The sequence below is a fragment of the Bombina bombina genome, chromosome 3 (genome assembly GCF_027579735.1).
Source record: "Bombina bombina isolate aBomBom1 chromosome 3, aBomBom1.pri, whole genome shotgun sequence".
NCBI classification, from domain to species: domain Eukaryota; kingdom Metazoa; phylum Chordata; class Amphibia; order Anura; family Bombinatoridae; genus Bombina; species Bombina bombina.
The window spans coordinates 607,171,623-607,189,699 of NC_069501.1; the positions used below are offsets into that span (position 1 = coordinate 607,171,623).

Consider the following 18,077-nt stretch of genomic DNA (forward strand, 5'->3'; position numbering starts at 1 on the left):
CCGGATTCGGCATAGAACATTAATGATTAACTTAAACAATAATAATTGAGCAATCTGAACGCTACTATATATAGCCAGACTCGTTATAAAATACTAATGTTAACTTAAACACAAACAACTGAGTAGCGGTAACGCCATTGTATACACAACTACTAAATAGAAATTGTAGAGATCACACAGTGGCGCTTGATGTTATGTGGATGTAGTATATGACAATTACTAGATATGTGCAATTCGTTTCGGATCGATTCGGAAATTCGGAAAATTCAGAAAATTCGGCGATTCGGATCGAACCGAATTTCCGAATTAAAATACTGCCGAATATACCGAATAAATCCGAATTACTTCGGATTTATTCGGTAAATTCGGATGACCATGTTTTACACTAGTATTGTACAGTATAAGTCTAATCCCACCTAACACTTACCAAAATTCCGAACTGAACCGAACCGAATCGAACCGAATCCAGCCAAATTTAGTACATAATACTAGTCTAATCCCACCTAACACTTACCGAAATTCCGAATTTCCGAATTTCCGAACCGAATCGAACCGAATCCAGCCGAATTTATTCGAATCCGAATGAATCCGAAACAAATCCGAACCGAATTTATTCGAATCCGAATGAATCCGAAACAAATCCAAACCGAATCGATTCAAATTTTTCTGAATTCAAATCGCTCTGAACCGAAATTCGAAAAAATTTGAATCGATCAGAACCGAACCAAATTTTTTTCGCCATGCACATGTCTAACAATTACTTTCTTCGTTAATTTGCAAGCATTAATATCCTGAAGCATATTTAATATCGATGTGGCTGCACGCACAATTTTACTAAGCAACAAAGTTAACATACAAACGACACTGTATATAACATTGGCCGAATACTCGGCTTATTTCTTTTTCATTATATAAATGAATAGCCCTAAATACAATTACTAAAGTAACCATAGTGTTACCGTAGATAGCACTATCCTAATAAAGGAATACTATTCATATAGTGATACTTGTTACATTGTGGGCCTAGTATCGGCACATATTGGATATAACAACTTTTACTACGAGCCAATAGTGCAAATGCTGACAAGCACACGGAATATCAGTACATCTGTACTCGCAACTCTAATAAACTCAGCGGTCAGCTCATAACGATATTGTTCATACCTCTAACCAAAAAATTGCAAATATACTTATATGATTACATCAAATGTCAATTGATATAGGATATTAGTAAAAAACATATACGTTAATCGCTGAAATATATCTATATATGTCATAGTAACTGAAAGATGAGTGTTATCACACGTTACAATTATAAGAAGGTTATGTGAAGTGACAGTAGAGTAAACTTGGTGGACAAACGACAGTAGATATAATATTACTGACTTACAATTTGATAGTCGAGCAATTACATCCCACCAGAGTGTCATACCTCTGGAGACACTCAAACAATACTGTCATTATAACACTGTGGATCAAATACTTGTATACATTACTACATTCGTTATTAATCACTATTTCAATACTACTAATAATAAAGTAGTCATACAGTATTTGATCATGGGCAAGATCATTATATAATAATACAATTACATTAATGATATTGGGACTCTATAACAGTGATTGAACGACGACTCAAATCACTTAACTTTATAGCTGTCAATATTGAGTATTGCCACTTGTCAAGAACCAATATTAATATTTTTATTTAAAACCACTGTGAGCTAGCTGCCCATATTATAGCAATTGCAAGTAATATCAGTGGGATGTATGTAAGAACGGCACGTACTATACAGCCACATTATGAGCGATTATAGACCACACTGAGATGTGAGTCTTGAATATATAGTGGAACAATATATAAGTGGCCCATTCAGGCTCACACTGTTCATAAGTCTCACACTGTTCATAAGTATCAGAGATATTGGTAATTAACTATATTATTATGTAGTACAATTCTACTTGAGTGCAAGAACACATTGCAAGTATTGTAGAATACACATACCAACACAGATATTATTTTGTGCCCAACAAACCTATCTTGCCACAAGCCTACACACTATATAGTACTCCTTAATCTCACCGAATCTGAGCTACTTATTTCAGGCATTAGAAATTACTGATTTATATTGGTTATAGTTACATAACCAATATCACACAAATTCACATTGAGGTTCTAAATGTCACTTGTGATTTTAACTATTTGAGTGTGGTTTTTGTTTTTTGTTTCACATTTTAATATACCAATAGAAGTTATATTTTATTATTATACGGTAAGCTAGGCCTTGAGTCTAGGCATCAGAGTGCTAAACGTGCATACTTTTCAGTGGAACAACTCTAGTTCCACTATTCTTGAGTGTGTCAGAGACTGAGTGTGTTTGTGTGTGTCAGAGTGTTTTTGTGTGTGTGTGTGTCTGAGTGTGATTCTGAGTGTTTGTGTTTGCATCTGAGTGTGTTTTTTAGTGTGTCTGAGTGTGTGTGTGTGTGAGTGTTTGTATGTGTGTGCCTGTGTTTTTGTGTTTGTGTGTCTGCTTTCTGGGGGGTGGGGGGTGACACCATTACTTACCGCACCAGGTGACACCAACCCTAGTGATGCCACTGTATAATCCATTCATGTAATAACTAGTATATATTATAATAATCCTGCTAATATACCCTCCTCCCACCCTGTCACATATTGTATATGATATAGCTGCAAATTTATGCAGAAGATTATTTATTTTTAGTCTGGCTTCATTAAGATTTAGGCTGCCATGTGGTAAGGACTAGGTGAAGGATGTTCCTTTAAAAAGCAGGGGTTTTGCATGGCTCGCAATAGCGACAGGCAGGCATGTGAATTTGGGGGTTTCAGATGCCTCTAAATGAGGAAGAAGAAGACATCACTCACAGCATTCAGTTCTGGATTTGCACAGATCTTAGTGTGCTGCTCTTTCACAAGAGGTGCAAATAATAGAACCGAACGCTGCAAATGGCTGCCTTTTTCCACATTCGGAGACATCCAAAACCTCCAAATTCGCATGCCTAATGGCAGGCATGAGATGCCTTCCCTGTTATTGTTTAGCGACCACCATAAAAAGCACTGCCTGCTGCTGTCTTCTTTATTGGTGACAGAAGTTTGAACATGAGCTGATAGCAACAGCATTGCATCATAGGATCTAGCCTAAGGTTTTTATTGTTTAATGAATTTAAAATATTATTTACAACTCCTTTCCACCAATAATCATGTATGTGTAAGGAGCATTCCAATTTAATTTTTTTTAGAAAACTATCTGAAAACACTGTAAAGGCAGCTCTGTGTTTATACATTTTTTTTAACTAATTTTAATTTAAATCAATTAAATTAGAAAATTACAGCTACATCAAGTGGAACAGATGATCAACAAACAAAAAGCACTGAGCACAGGTGAAATAATCAGCCATGGTTACTGATCAGTTGATTATTTCACCTGTACTCTAGTTTCAATATCATAAAAACCTGGCCTGTTGGTGGGCCTTGAGGATTGGAGTTGAAAAACACTGACTTAAAGGGACAGCCTAGACCCAATACTTATTCTTTATTACTTATTGTTACATACCAGACACGCATCTAGCAACGGGTTCCACATCTATAAGCTTGTAATAAGTACATAACATTTTTAAAATAAGCTTCGTTTGTAAGCAGACGAAAGTGGCTGCCAAGCTCTGCCCACAGCTTTCTTCTTGTTCAGTTAGTTGTTTTCTTGTATGACAGTTTAGCATTGCATTTTTAATTTTTTTCAGTTAGCGATTTCAAATTACACATGCACAAATCAGCATGTGCAAGTAGGAAAACATATTCACGAGTCTATTTTTATTGGAGAAACATAAAATACCAAAATATACACACAATAGGTGGGTGGAGCATGTGGCTTTTTGTTTCATGTACTTCTTATAGATGTGGGACCAGTTGGAGTATGCTTTTCTGGAATGTAACAATAAATAATCAAAATTATGTATTGGATCTATACTGTCCCTTTAAACAATAATATTAAATCATGATGTGTTCAATTAATAATTTTGTTTCATTTGGAGCAATTTATAATTAACATGCTCCAAACACATCATTATAAGCATAAATTAATATTTAATGTATGCGTTTGTTTCAAATGGGAATTGAGCTTTCTTTTTTTATTAAAACAAACAGAAAAAACTCTGCTTTATTAACATGTAAACTGAACATGCACAAGCACGTTACCACTGACAAAAATCTGTGAAAATAATGTAGGCAGATCCATGGTGTAAATTTTTAAAAGTCCAAAATCCTTTGATAAACATCTGACCCCCCCTTATTGGAATATTAATATTGAATTGCCCCCTCAAAAGTACACAGAGTGTTTTTTTTGTGTCATGAATATATTTGAAAAGATAATTATGCTATAGTTGAGTTTTCAAACTATTTAAAATTTGCTTGAATTCATAAACCCCATGAAAACCCACTGGATGCACTTCTCAAGGGAACTCATATCAATTGAAATGGAACATAGGCAACCAATATACTTCAAAGGGCCTCATGCTGTTTAAAGGGACAGTGTACTGTAAATGCTCCCCCTTTATTGTCTTCTTCGTTATACATTTTACCAGTTGGAGTGTATTAAATTATTTACAAATAGCTCCTTAACTTTTATTTTATAATTTGAAATAGCTATTTCTGCCCATTGAATCCCCACCTATACTGAAAAATTCAGTACATAGTATTGGCTATATTAAAGCTATATAAATATGAAGCTGAAAAATTTGCAATCCCAGTGTTGAAGTGTGAGATATTTGTATTAAAATTTTCCATTGTGCTTGCAATATGTAATCATACAGATAAGCTGACCATTGTGGAAAGAGGAAAACATAAGGATGTCTGCTCTCCCAGCAAGCACAGCATATTTTAATCGGTTGCAGTTTTACAAGCAAAATGGCTATTTCATATATAAAAATAATCATAAACTAAAAGTTTAAAAAAATATATTGTATACACTGCAGCTACTATAACAAGTCATTGGAAACACATTAAGGGGAAAACAATTCTACATTATATTGTCCAATAAACTCTAATATTAAAACTAAGCAAAAATGTGGCAAATTATTTTGGGCTAGATTACAAGTGGAGAGCTAATTTGTCGCCTGCACGTAAATGGGCAAATTCGCACATTTTCGGACGCACAATAAATAACCAGCCCTTACAAATGTCAATTAGAAATTAGCAGAGATCAATTTGCCCTTAATTTTAGCCTAGTGTGGGTTCGGGAAAATTTAATTTTTAGCATTTTTATTAAAAAAAATGAACAAAGTAATTTTTAGGGGTTAAATTCAGCAGGTGTGGGGTGTTAGAAAAAAAAAGAAACGGCACAGAAGAGTGTTTTTACATTGGTCTTTTTGGGACAGTGTGTTCTCTATATATATATATATATATATATATTTACACTTTGCTGCCCATCGCTGTGCGACTTACCCCCTTTGCTGCGCTAGGTTCTCAGCCGTGTCTCATGGCATGAGAACGAGGCTCCCATTGGAGCCCATGGAAGCGCGCTCTCCCTTATGTTTGCATTACTCTTTACTTGTAATACAAGCGCATATTTGCGTGCGCCGGTATTAATGAGTGGAGCGCAAATATCGCACTTGTAATCAAGCCCTTTGTATAGGAAGGAATGGACTGGGAGGGATGACAAAGAAATTAAAAGGGAGAAAATATGTTTGTATGCAGTAAAACAGGTTATGCTTTTTCTACGAATAAAAAATATTTATTTTTGCTATGGTCTAAAAAAAAAAACCTATACAAAGCATAATGTAAAATAAAATGCAAGGTGATTTCTCATAGTGAATGTCTGAAACAGTATCTGAATTATATATTAACAAGCATGAACAAAAAGACCTGTACTTAATTTATAAATAATACAATATTTGTATGTGTGTGTATAATTAAATATTTATGAATGTTTTGCCTCAAATGTATTTTGCCATTATGAATGTAAACATTTTTCAAAACAACAAACACCTCAATCTTTAATCTAAGAGCTGTTTTTTGTAGTAATGAAAACATTTTGTTTTAAATAATATGGGTTTTGAAATACTTTCTCACAGTGTATATAAGGTATGTCACAAATACAGCTATAATTAAAACACCTTCCTCATTCCAAACATGACACATATCCCAACAAATTTATATTATAGCTTATATATTTAGTATATTATATTTAAAATGCAGTGCATATTTTATTAGAAATTATTTATTATCTGAATGCTGTATATACAGCCACCTTAATTTTACAGCCTTATTTATGTCACAAATAGTAAATGATTGTATAGGTTTAAATCTTTTATCTGTCTAGTTGTTCGTTCCATAAACAACAGGCTATATACAGTAAGGAAGCATTTTTTTGCATTGAAACAGGTATCCAGTGCCTTATTTTATGTATTTATATTCTATTCACTACATTGTAAAGATCTTAATTTGTCAAAATCAGTTCAGAATTGTATAGTCTGTTTGAGGTTCTGCAGTCCTCTTCTACCATGGAGCAAATTACTTGCCCTTTAAATCTACTTTCCTAGATTTTGTTTAACAATAAAGATCAGTCTATCTAATTTTATAAAGAGAAATATAAAGCATCACACACTCCTCATACTAGCCAATAAGTCAGTAGATCTCTAGTGTAAAGTATGTTCCCTTAATACATACAGAGAGATGTGTTCTCTATTAACACAGACTAATACTTTTTTGGAGTATAAAGAGGTTTTTAAAGCTTCTGTGACTTAATAGAAAACATTGTTTTACCTGTTCAAGGGTCTCATAGGGCATGCTGGGTCTTGAGTTACGGCTGTGTATTTGCTGCTGGGCATCATAGCTCCGAAGTCATATCCATTTTACCTTTGAGTCTTTGATGTGAATCAGATGGGGTGTGTCCAACTTAAGGTGGAGAGAATTTTCTTTAGGAATGCAATTGCACACCTCTCACAGTTCTCTAAATAGACACAAGAGAAAATGTGTGGACTTTTTTTCATCCTTTTTTTGGAAACTCTTTATGACATAATTATAATGAATAGTATATCGATTTTTAGTGTAATGTACTTGGCAATGTAAGAAAGTCTAATGAATTCTACACAAAAGACTAAAAGTATCTCAATGTCTTTAGCCGTACTGTACTAGTAAAGTTTTATCTCCCTTTCACCAGTAAGGCAAATTATTGGAAAACTAGATTCTTAAAAACATGGCTGTTATGTCTGAATATGTGGATATCATTGTTTTGCTTTGTGGAAGATGCACAAGTAAATAAACAAAAAATATATAAAAATGCAACTTAATTGTAAACCTTAAATCAGTGTAAAAAAATGATTGCTTACTTACGGCTAGATTTAGAGTTTTGTCGGTAAGGACCCGCGGAATTAAGGTAGGAATATTCTGATTGGCTGATTGAATCAGCCAATCAGAATCAAGTTCAATCCGATTGGCTGATCCAATCAGCCAATCAGATTGAGCTCGCATTCTATTGGCTGATCGGAACAGCCAATAGAATGCGAGCTCAATCTGATTGGCTGATTGGATCAGCCAATCGGATTGAACTTGATTCTGATTGGCTGATTCCATCAGCCAATCAGAATATTCCTACCTTAATTCCGATTGGCTGATAGAATCCTATCAGCCAATCGGAATTCGAGGGACGCCATCTTGGATGACGTCATTTAAAGGAACCGTCATTCGTCGTTCAGTCGTCGGGCAGGATGGATGTTCCGCGTCGGAGGTCTTCAGGATGCTGCCGCTTCGCTCCGGATGGATGACGATAGAAGATGCCGCCTGGATGAAGACTTCAATCGGATGGAAGACCTCTTCTGCCCCGCTTGGATGAAGACTTCGACCGGATCATGGACATCTTCAGCCCCCCGCTTGGGCTTGGATCAGGACATCGGAGGAGTTCTTCTGGACCGATCGGTGAACCTGGCAGGGTGAAGACAAGGTAGGAAGATCTTCAGGGGCTTAGTGTTAGGTTTATTTAAGGGGGGTTTGGGTTAGATTAGGGGTATGTGGGTGGTGGGTTGTAATGTTGGGGGGGGTATTGTATGTTTTTTTTTACAGGCAAAAGAGCTGAACTTCTTGGGGCATGCACCGCAAAGGGCCCTGTTCAGGGCTGGTAAGGTAAAAGAGCTTTGAACTTTAGTAATTTAGAATAGGGTAGGGCATTTTTTTATTTTGGGGGGCTTTGTTATTTTATTAGGGGGCTTAGAGTAGGTGTAATTAGTTTAAAATTGTTGTAAGATTTTTCTTATGTTTGTAAATATTTTTTTATTTTTTGTAACTTAGTTCTTTTTTATTTTTTGTACTTTAGTTAGTTTATTTCATTGTAGTTATTTGTAGGTATTTTATTTAATTAATGTATTGATAGTGTAGTGTTAGGTTTAATTGTAGGTAATTGTAGATATTTTATTTAATTAATTTAATGATAGTCTAGTGTTAGGTTTAATTGTAACTTAGGTTAGGATTTATTTTACAGGTAATTTTGTTATTATTTTAACTAGGTAACTATTAAATAGTTCTTAACTATTTAATAGCTATTGTACCTGGTTAAAATAATTACAAAGTTGCCTGTAAAATAAATATTAATCCTAAAATAGCTACAATGTAATTTTAATTTATATTGTAGCTATATTAGGGTTTATTTTACAGGTAAGTATTTAGTTTTAAATAGGAATAAGTTATTTAATAAGAATTAATTTATTTCGTTAGATTTAAATTATATTTAACTTAGGGGGGTGTTAGGGTTAGGGTTAGAATTATCTTTAGGGGTTTAAAAATTTATTAGAATAGCGGTGAGCTCCGGTCGGCAGATTAGGGGTTAATGTTTGAAGTTAGGTGTCAGCGATGTTAGGGAGGGCAGATTAGGGGTTAATACTATTTATTATAGGGTTAGTGAGGCGGATTAGGGGTTAATAACTTTATTATAATAGCGATGCGGTCCGCTCGGCAGATTAGGGGTTAATAAGTGTAGGTAGGTAGCGGCGACGTTGTGGGGGGCAGATTAGGGGTTAATAAATATAATATAGGGGTCGGCGGTGTTAGGGGCAGCAGATTAGGGGTACATAGGGATAATGTAAGTAGCGGCGCTTTGCGGTTGGCAGATTAGGGGTTAATTATTGTAAGGAGTTGGCGGCGACGTTGTGGGGGGCAGATTAGGGGTTAATAAATATAATACAGGGGTCGGCGGTGTTAGGGGCAGCAGATTAGGGGTACATAAGTATAACGTAGGTGGCGGTCGGCAGATTAGGGGTTAAAAAAATTTAAGCGAGTGGCGGCGATGTGGGGGGACCTCAGTTTAGGGGTACATAGGTAGTTTATGGGTGTTAGTGTACTTTAGGGCACAGTAGTTAAGAGCTTTATGAACCGGCGTTAGCCCAAAAAGCTCTTAACTACTGACTTTTTTCTGCGGCTGGAGTTTTGTCGTTAGAATTCTAACGCTCACTTCAGACACGACTCTAAATACCGGAGTTAGAAAGATCCCATTGAAAAGATAGGATACGCAATTGACGTAAGGGGATCTGCGTTATGGAAAAGTCGCGGCTGAAAAGTGAGCGTTAGACCCTTTTTTGAGTGACTCCAAATACCGGAGTTAGCCTAAAACCAGCGTTAGGAGCCTCTAACGCTGGTTTTCACGTCTATCGCCAAACTCCAAATCTAGGCCTTAGAATTCTGTTTTACCAAATTCTAATTGCTAAAATGTATGTTGTGCATATTAAATCAAATCAAGGGCCATTTAATGTAAAATGAAAGAAAACTTTTGCTCTCTCTCCCCTCTCTTTTGCTCTCTCCGCCCCCTCTTTTGCTCTCTCTCTCCCCTCTCCTTTGCTCTCTCTCCCCCTCTCTTTTGCTCTCCCCCCTCTTTTGTTTTTTCTCCCACCTCTCTCTTTTCTCTTTTGCTCTCTCTCTCTTTCTGCCCTTTCTCTTTTGCTCTCTCTCTCACCTTCTCTTTTGCTCTCTCCCCCTCCCTCTCTTTTGCTCTCTAACCATCTATTTTGCTCTCTCTCTCCCCCTTCTCTTTTGTTCTCTCTCTCTCCCCTCTCTCTTTTGCTCTCTCTCTCCCCTTCTCTTTTGCTCTCTTTTGTTCTCTCCCCCTCTCTTTTGCTCTCTCTCTCCCCCTCTTTTGCTCTCTCTCTCCCTCTCTTTTGCTCTATCCACCCTCTCTTTTGCTCTCTCTCCCCCTTTCTTTTGCTCTCTCTCCCCCTCACTTTAGCTTCCCCTTCCTTTTGCTCTCTCTCTCTCCCCTCTCTTTTGCTCTCTCTCTCTCCCCCTCTCTTTTGCTCTTTCTACCCTCTCTTTTGTTCTCTCTTCCCCTCTTTTGCTCTCTCTCCCGCCTCTCTTTTGCTCTCTCTACCCCTCTCTTTTGCTCTCTCCACCCTCTCTTTTGCTCTCTCTCCCCCTTTCCTTTGCTCTCTCTCCCCCTCTCTTTAGCTTCCCCCTTCCTTTTGCTCTCTCTCTCCCCCCTCTCTTTTGCACGCGCTCTCTCCCCTCTCTTTTGCTCTCTCTCCCCCTCTCTTTTGTCTTTCTACCCTCTCTTTTGCTCTCTCTTCCCCTCTTTTGCTCTCTCTCCCCCCTCTCTTTTGCTCTCTCCCCCTCTCTTTTTATCTCTCCCCCTCTCTTTTGCTTTCTCCCACCCTCTCTTTTGCTCCCTCTCTTCCCCCTTTATTTTGCTCTCTCTCTCACCCACTCTCTTTTGCTCTTTCTCCCCCTCTCTCTTTTGCTCTTTCTCTCTCTCTCTCTCCCCCTCTCTCTTTTGCTTTCTCTCTCCCCCTCTCTTTTGCTCTCTCCCCCTTCAATTTTGCTCTATCCCCCCTCAATTTTGCTCTCTCTCTCCTCCTCTCTTTTGCTCTCTCTCCCCTCTCTTTTGCTCTCTCTGCCCCCTCTTTTGCTCTCTCTCCCCCTCTCCTTTGCTCTCTCTCCCCCTCTCTTTTGCTCCCCATGTCTTTTGCTTTCTCTCTTCCCCACTCTCTTTTGCTTTCCCTCCCACCTCTCTCTTTTCTCTTTTGCTCTCTCTCTCCCTCTCTCTCTCTCTCCCCCTCTCTTTTGTTCTCTCCCCCATGCTCTATTTTGCTCTCTCAACCTCTCTTTTGCGCTCTCTCTCCCCCTCTCTTTTGTTCTCTCGCTCTCCCCTCTCTCTTTGGCTCTCTCCCCCTCTTTTGCTCTCTCTCCCCCTCTCTTTTGCTCTCTCCTCCTCTCTTTTTCTCTCTCCTCCTCTCTTTTGCGCTCTCTCTCCCCCCTTACTTTTGCTCTCCCCCTCTCTTTTGCTTTCTCTCTTCCTCACTCTCTTTTGCTTTCTCTCCTTCCTCTCCCTTTTGCTCTCTCTCCCCCTCTCTCTTTTGCTGTCTCTCTCCCCCTCTCTTTTGCTCTCTCCCCCTCCCTCTCTTTTGCTCTCTCCCCTCCCTCTCTTTTACTCTCTCTCTACCCCCCTCTCTTTTGCTCTCTCTCTTCCCACTATATTTTGCTCTCTCTCTTACCCACTCTCTTTTGTTCTTTATCCCTCTTTCATTTGCTCTCTCTCCCCTCTATTTTGTTCCATCCCCCCTCTCTTTTGCTCTCTCTCTCCTCCTCTCTTTTGCTCTCTTTTTCTCTCTCTCCCCTCTTGTTTGCTCTCTCTTTTTTCTTTCTTTTGCTCTCTCTCCCCTCCTCTCTTTTGCTCTCTCCCTCTCTTTTGCTCTCTCCCCCTCTCTTTTGCTCCCCCCTCTCTTTTGATTTCTCTCTCCCCATCTCTCTTTTGTTTCTCTCTCCCCCTCTCTTTTGCTTTCTCTCCCACCTCTCTCTTGTGCTCTGTTTCTCCCCATCTCTCTTTTTTTTTCTCTCTCCCCCTCTCTTTTGCTCTGTCTCCCCTCTCTTTTGCTCCCTCTCCCCCTCTTTTGCTCTCTCTCCCCCTCTCTTTTGCTCTCTCCCCCTCTCTTTTTCTCTCCCCCCCTTACTTTTGCTCTCTTTCTCCCCCCTTACTTTTGCTCTCCACCTCTCTTTTGTTTTTTCTCTCCCCCACTCACTTTTGCTTTCTCTCCCTCCTCTCTCTTTTGCTCTCTCTCTCTCCCCTTTCTCTTTTGCTGTCTCTCTCCCCCTCTCTTTTGCTCTCTCCCACCCTCTCTTTTGCTCTCTCCCCTCCCTCTCGTTTGCTTTCTCCCCCTCTCTTCTGCTCTCTCTCTCCCCCCTCTATTTTGCTCTCTCTCTCTCTCTTTATTTTGCTCTTTCTCCCCCTCACTCTTTTGCTCTTTCTCTCTCTCCCCCTCTCTCTTTTGCTTTCTCTCTACCCCTCTCTTTTGCTCTCCCCTCCTCTATTTTACTCTATCCCCCTCTCTTTTGCTCTATCTCCTCCTCTCTTTTTCTCTCTTTTGATCTCTCTCCCCTCTCTTTTGCTCTCTCTGCCCCCTCTTTTGTTCTCTCTCCCCCTCTCTTTTGCTTTCTCCCTCCCCCACTCTCTTTTGCTTTCTCTCCCACCTCTCTCTTTTGCTCTCTCTCTCTCTTTCTGCCCTTTCTTGTTTGCTCTCTCTCTCCCTCTCTTTTGCTCTCTCCCCCCCTCTCTTTTGCTCTCTCCCCCTCCCTCTCTTTTGCTCTCTCCCCCTCCCTCTCTTTTGCTCTCTCTCTCTACCCCCTCTCTTTTGCTCTCTCTCTTCCCACTATATTTTGCTCTCTCTCTTACCCACTCTCTTTTGCTCTTTATCCCTCTCTCATTTGCTCTCTCTCCCCTCTATTTTGCTCTATCCCCCCTCTCTTTTGCTCTCTCTCTCCTCCTCTCTTTTGATCTCTTTTTCTCTCTCTCCCCTCTCTTTTGCTCTCTCTTTCCTTTCTGTTGCTCTCTCTCCCCTCCTCTCTTTTGCTCTCTCCCTCTCTTTTGCTCTCTCCCCTCTCTTTTGCTCCCCCCTCTCTTTTGATTTCTCTCTCCCCCACTCTCTTTTGCTTTCTCTCCCACCTCTCTCTTTGCTCTCTCTCTCTCCACCATCTCTCTTTTGTTTCTCTCTCCCCCTCTCTTTTGCTCTATCTCCCCTCTCCTTTGCTCTCTCTCCACCTCTTTTGCTCTCTCTCCCCCTCTCTTTTGCTCTCTCCCCCATCTCTTTTTCTCTCTCTCCCCCTTACTTTTGCTCTCTTTTTCCCCCCCTACTTTTGCTCTCCACCTCTCTTTTGTTTTTTCTCTCCCCCACTCACTTTTGCTTTCTCTCCCTCCTCTCTCTTTTGCTCTCTCTCTCTCCCCGTTTCTCTTTTGCTTTCTCTCTCCTCCTCTCTTTTGCTCTCTCCCACCCTCTCTTTTGCTCTCTCCCCTCCCTCTCGTTTGCTTTCTCCCCCTCTCTTCTGCTCTCTCTCTCCCCCCTCTATTTTGCTCTCTCTCTCTCCCTTTATTTTGCTCTCTCTCTCACCCACTCTCTTTTGCTCTTCCTCCCCCTCACTCTTTTGCTCTTTCTCTCTCTCCCCCTCTCTCTTTTGCTTTCTCTCTCCCCCTCTCTTTTGCTCTCTCCCCCCTCTATTTTACTCTATCCCCCTCTCTTTTGCTCTAACTCCTCCTCTCTTTTTCTCCCTTTTGATCTCTCTCCCCTCTCTTTTGCTCTCTCTTCCCCCTCTTTTGTTCTCTCTCCCCCTCTCTTTTGCTCTCTCTGCCCCTCTCTTTTGCTCTCCCCCCTCTCTTTTGCTTTCTCCCTCCCCCACTCTTTTGCTTTCTCTCCCACCTCTCTCTTTTGCTCTCTCTCTCTTTCTGCCCTTTCTTGTTTGCTCTCTCTCTCCCTCTCTTTTGCTCTCTCCTCCTCCCTCTCTTTTGCTCTCTCCCCCTATATTTTGCCCTCTCCCCTCTCTTTTGCTCTCTCTCTTACCCACTCTCTTTTGCTCTATCTCCCCCTCTCTCTTTTGTTCTCTCTCCCCCTCTCTCTTTTGTTTCTTTCTCCCCCCTCTCTTAAGCTCGATCTCCCCTCTCTTTTGCTCTCTCCCCCTCTCTTTTGCTCTCTTCCCCTCTCTTTTGCTCTCTCCCCCTCTCTCTTTTGTTTCTTTCTCCCCCCTCTCTTTAGCTCTATCTCCCCTCTCTTTTGCTCTCTCCCCCTCTCTTTTGCTCTCTTCCCCTCTATTTTGCTATCTCTCCTCTTTTGCTCTCTATCCCCCCTCTCTTTTGCTCTCATTCCCCCTCTCTTTTTCTCTCTCCTCCTCTCTTTTTTCTCTCTCTCTCCCCCATTACTTTTGCTCTCCCCCTCTCTTTTGCTTTCTCTCTTCCTCACTCTCTTTTGCTTTCTCTCCCTCCTCTCCCTTTTGCTCTCTCTCCCCCTCTCTCTTTTGCTGTCTCTCTCCCCCTCTCTTTTGCTCTCTCCCCTTCCCTCTCTTTTGCTCTCTCCCCCTCTCTCTCTTTTGCTCTCTCTCTACCCCCCTCTCTTTTGCTCTCTCTCTTCCCACTATATTTTGCTCTCTCTCTTACCCACTCTCTTTTGCTCTTTATCCCTCTCTCATTTACTCTCTCTCCCCTTTATTTTGCTCTATCCCCCCTCTCTTTTGCTCTCTTTTTCTCTCTATCCCCTCTCTTTTGCTCTCTCTTTCCTTTCTTTTGCTCTCTCTCCCCTCTCTTTTGCTCTCTCCCCCTCTCTTTTGCTCTCTCCCCCCACTCTTTTCTCTATCTCCCCTCTCTCTTGCACTCTTTCCCCCTCTTTTCCTCCCTCCTCTCTTTTGCTCTCTCTCCCCCTATTTTACTCTCTCTCCCCTCTCTCTTTTGCTCTCTCCCCCTCTTTTGCTTTCTCTCTAATGACCACGCCCCCTCCCACCCAACCATGCCCCCACCACGGCCGCTCCTGTCCCCACCACGTCCGCTCCCGACCGGTCCTGCCCCAGCCATGCCCACCCCTTGTCCAGGCTATGCCCACTCCCACCCACCATTCTCACGGCGGACAGCAGATCAGGTGTGTTTGTCTAAGTCCAGGTGTGTTTGTCCTTGTGCTGTCTCTACTGCTCATGACAGCTTTGGACAAACCTGGCCTTTTATATTATAGGATGGTTTACCTGCTCTCACCCAAGGTAATATTGAAAATGTAGCCTATTTGGGAGGCCTGAATACAGGTTTGAAAACCAGTGCTTTAAAGGGAACTCACACAAATTTTAAATATACACACACAAACACACATGTATATATATATATATATATATATATATATATATATATATATATATAAGGCTGCTTAATATGGAACCTTTTTTTTTTTTTTTAAACACTTTATTTTTTCCAGTGCAGTATACATCAATGAGCAACAAGAATTACAAATCCAACATTGTAAGGTATAGCAGTTAACACTGGGTTTTCTTTTTAAACCCTCTCAGATCCCTTCATTCTCCTCCCTTCACCATTCCTAACTTCCTTGAACTCCTATCTCAAGACTATGCATTGTTTCCATTGACATCAAACTGTTGATCTAAATAGCCTCTCTTAGCAGGTTATTAACTTCTCCTTCTCTCAAGGTGGTTAGTATTTCAGTGTCTCCTTTAAATTCTTCCATGAACCTCTTATGTCCATAGGGCTAGTAATGTCTCTGAGATGTTAATAGTCTTTTCATTAGGAGATGAACTTTGGACATGCGCCTATTACTCTTAAATCCCTCCTCCCTTGCCCTTCCTATCTCTTATTCGCCTTCTTTAAAAGTTCCCAATCTCCCATCCCTCCTCGGGGCATCACTCCCAGGGTCTCTCACTCTCCAGTCCCCCCGCCAGTTCCAATATCAAATGTTTTCTCAGAACCTCTAGGTGAAAATGTTCCATTTTCCAAGTAATTGCGCATTTAAGATGTACTCAGAGTCTTTGAATGGGTAGATTATATGTTTTTGGTGTGTGAGGTCTAGAGTACTGATAAAGGGTTCCCACTTAGTCATGAAATTTTTCATCCTCCATGCTATGTCCCCTTGTGTATCAAGTTGTTCATATATCATCTGTTTCCTAATTGCTTCTTTGAGTTACGTCAGCCTAGGTGGTGTAGGTAACATCCACTGTTGGAGAATTCGTTTTCTAGCATGTAGAATGACATGGTTTAGGGGTTAATAGGTTTATTATAGCGGTGGCATGGGCGGACGGCAGATTAGGGGTTAATAATATTTAAATACTGTTTGCGATGCGGGAGGGCGGCGGTTTAGTGGTTAATAGGTTTATTATAGTGGTGACAATGTCGGCAAGCGGCGGAATAGGGATTAATACATTTTTTCAGTGGCGGCGATGTCGGGAGCAGCAGATTAGGGGTTAATAAATTTATTTTAGTATTTGCGAAGCGGGAGGGCCTCGGTTTAGGGGTTAATAGGTAGTTTATGGGTGTTAGTGTACTTTGTGACAGTTTAGTTATAAGTTTTATGCTACAGCTGTGTAGCATAAAACTCATAACTACTTACTTTAGATGGCGGTACGGATCTTGTCATTTTAGGCTGTACCGCTCACTTTTTGGCCTCACAGCAAAACTTGTAATACCGGCGCTATGGAAGTCCCATTGAAAAAGGACTTTTCTTAAAGTGTGGTACTGACGTTGCGTGATGGCCAAAAAAGTGTGCCGTACAGCTATTCTGACAAGACTTGTAATAGCGGCGTTAGGGAAAAAGCATTGTTATGGGCCATAACAGCAGGGGTGTTTACCTCCTCCATCACAGGGGGCGCAGTCTCTTTGCCCTCTTTCTCAGATCTCACTCAGCTTATGCTGCAGCCGATGTTGCCTGCTGCCTTATCGCCACTTCCAAACAGCAGGAGGGAGGGTGGCAGACCCAATACACTGAAAGTAAAGACAGAGTTGCTGTGACAATGCCTTCCTTCTTTATGACTTCACCGCAACTAGAGGCATTCCTTAAAAAAACACTGTTTCTGGATTCGGGCAGAGTTGGTTCATGGTATTTGTAGTTTCAGGGAGATTACATTTCATTTGCAGGCATCAGGGAGCCGCTATTATAATGAGGGAGACTCCCTGAACTTTAGGGAGAGTCAGGATGTCTGCTTAAAACAAACTGTTTAACCCCTTAACTGCTTGAAAAGGGCTGCTATGCAATATGTTGCAGATGTGCAACCCTCTCTGACAATTAAGGGGCTTAAACATTGTGCTTTAGAAGTTTTTTTTGTGCATTAAAATTGTAAATAACCTGGTTATGGTCCATCTGTCCCTATATTGTGTTCACTACGTTGGCATACAAGAGGGATATATACAGTATATATGTTCGGGTTGATTGACACCCCCTGGTAGTGGCCGACGTTAATCTGCAGGGGGGCATATTGCACCAGCAGTTCACAAGAACTGCTGGTGAAATGATAAATGCTGAGAGGGTATGCTGTCGGCATTTACTGATGTGCAGCGGACATGATCCGCTATATTAGATCATGTCCGCTCGCACCATCATAAATAGGCCCCATAGTGTGTGTACATATATATATATATATACATATGTACATGTGTGTATATATATATATATATATATATATATATATAAAAGAAGAAGAAATCTGGACAAAGCTCAAAACAAGTGCATGACAGCTTATAAAAGGCAGTAAAGGCTAGGTAATAGGGCCGTCAGGAGGGCTATAGTGGGCTGGGTCTGACGCTTTTCCGCTCCTGTGGAATCTTACTCATAGAGACCTATTTATGAAATGTCTGTCGGACCTGATCCGACAGTGCGGATCAGGTCCGACAGACATCGCTAAATGCAGAGAGCAATATGCTCTCTGTATTCAGCATTGCACAGCAGCTCTTGTGAGCTGCTGGTGCAACGCCGCCCCCTGCAGACTCGCGGCCAATTGGCCGCCAGCAGGGGGGTGTCAATCAACCCGATCGTACTTGATCGGGTTGAATTCCAGCAATTCCTGTCTGAATCATCAGAGCAGGCAGACAGGGTTATGGAGCAGGGGTCTGTAGGCTCGCCAGAAACACGGGCCCTCATCAAGCTCCATAGGGCACTTGATAGATTGGTCCCATAGACTGTGTATTGCCCCTCACATAATGCAAATAAATATAGGCAGTCCTATCTAGTGATTGGATACTAGGGCCCTTTCCTGCTTGACCAATGGCTGTGCTGTTAGGGTAACATACCTACCCAGTTAAGAGGGGAAGGAGGGGAAGACCTCTTAATATAGTCCTAATAAT

At 40.9% G+C, this 18,077-nt stretch overlaps 1 protein-coding gene across 4 annotated transcripts in view; it reads right to left on the reverse strand.

The window, feature by feature from the left end:
- The window catches only part of LOC128653748 (gap junction beta-5 protein-like), a 43,271-nt gene extending 36,387 nt beyond the window's left edge, over positions 1-6,884 (reverse strand). For all 4 annotated transcript variants that reach the window (XM_053707217.1, XM_053707215.1, XM_053707218.1 and 1 more), the window contains exon 1: positions 6,779-6,884. The gene's annotated coding sequence lies outside the window, so the exon portion shown is untranslated. The remainder of the gene's footprint in view (positions 1-6,778) is intronic.
- Between the last annotated feature and the right edge of the window lie 11,193 nt (positions 6,885-18,077).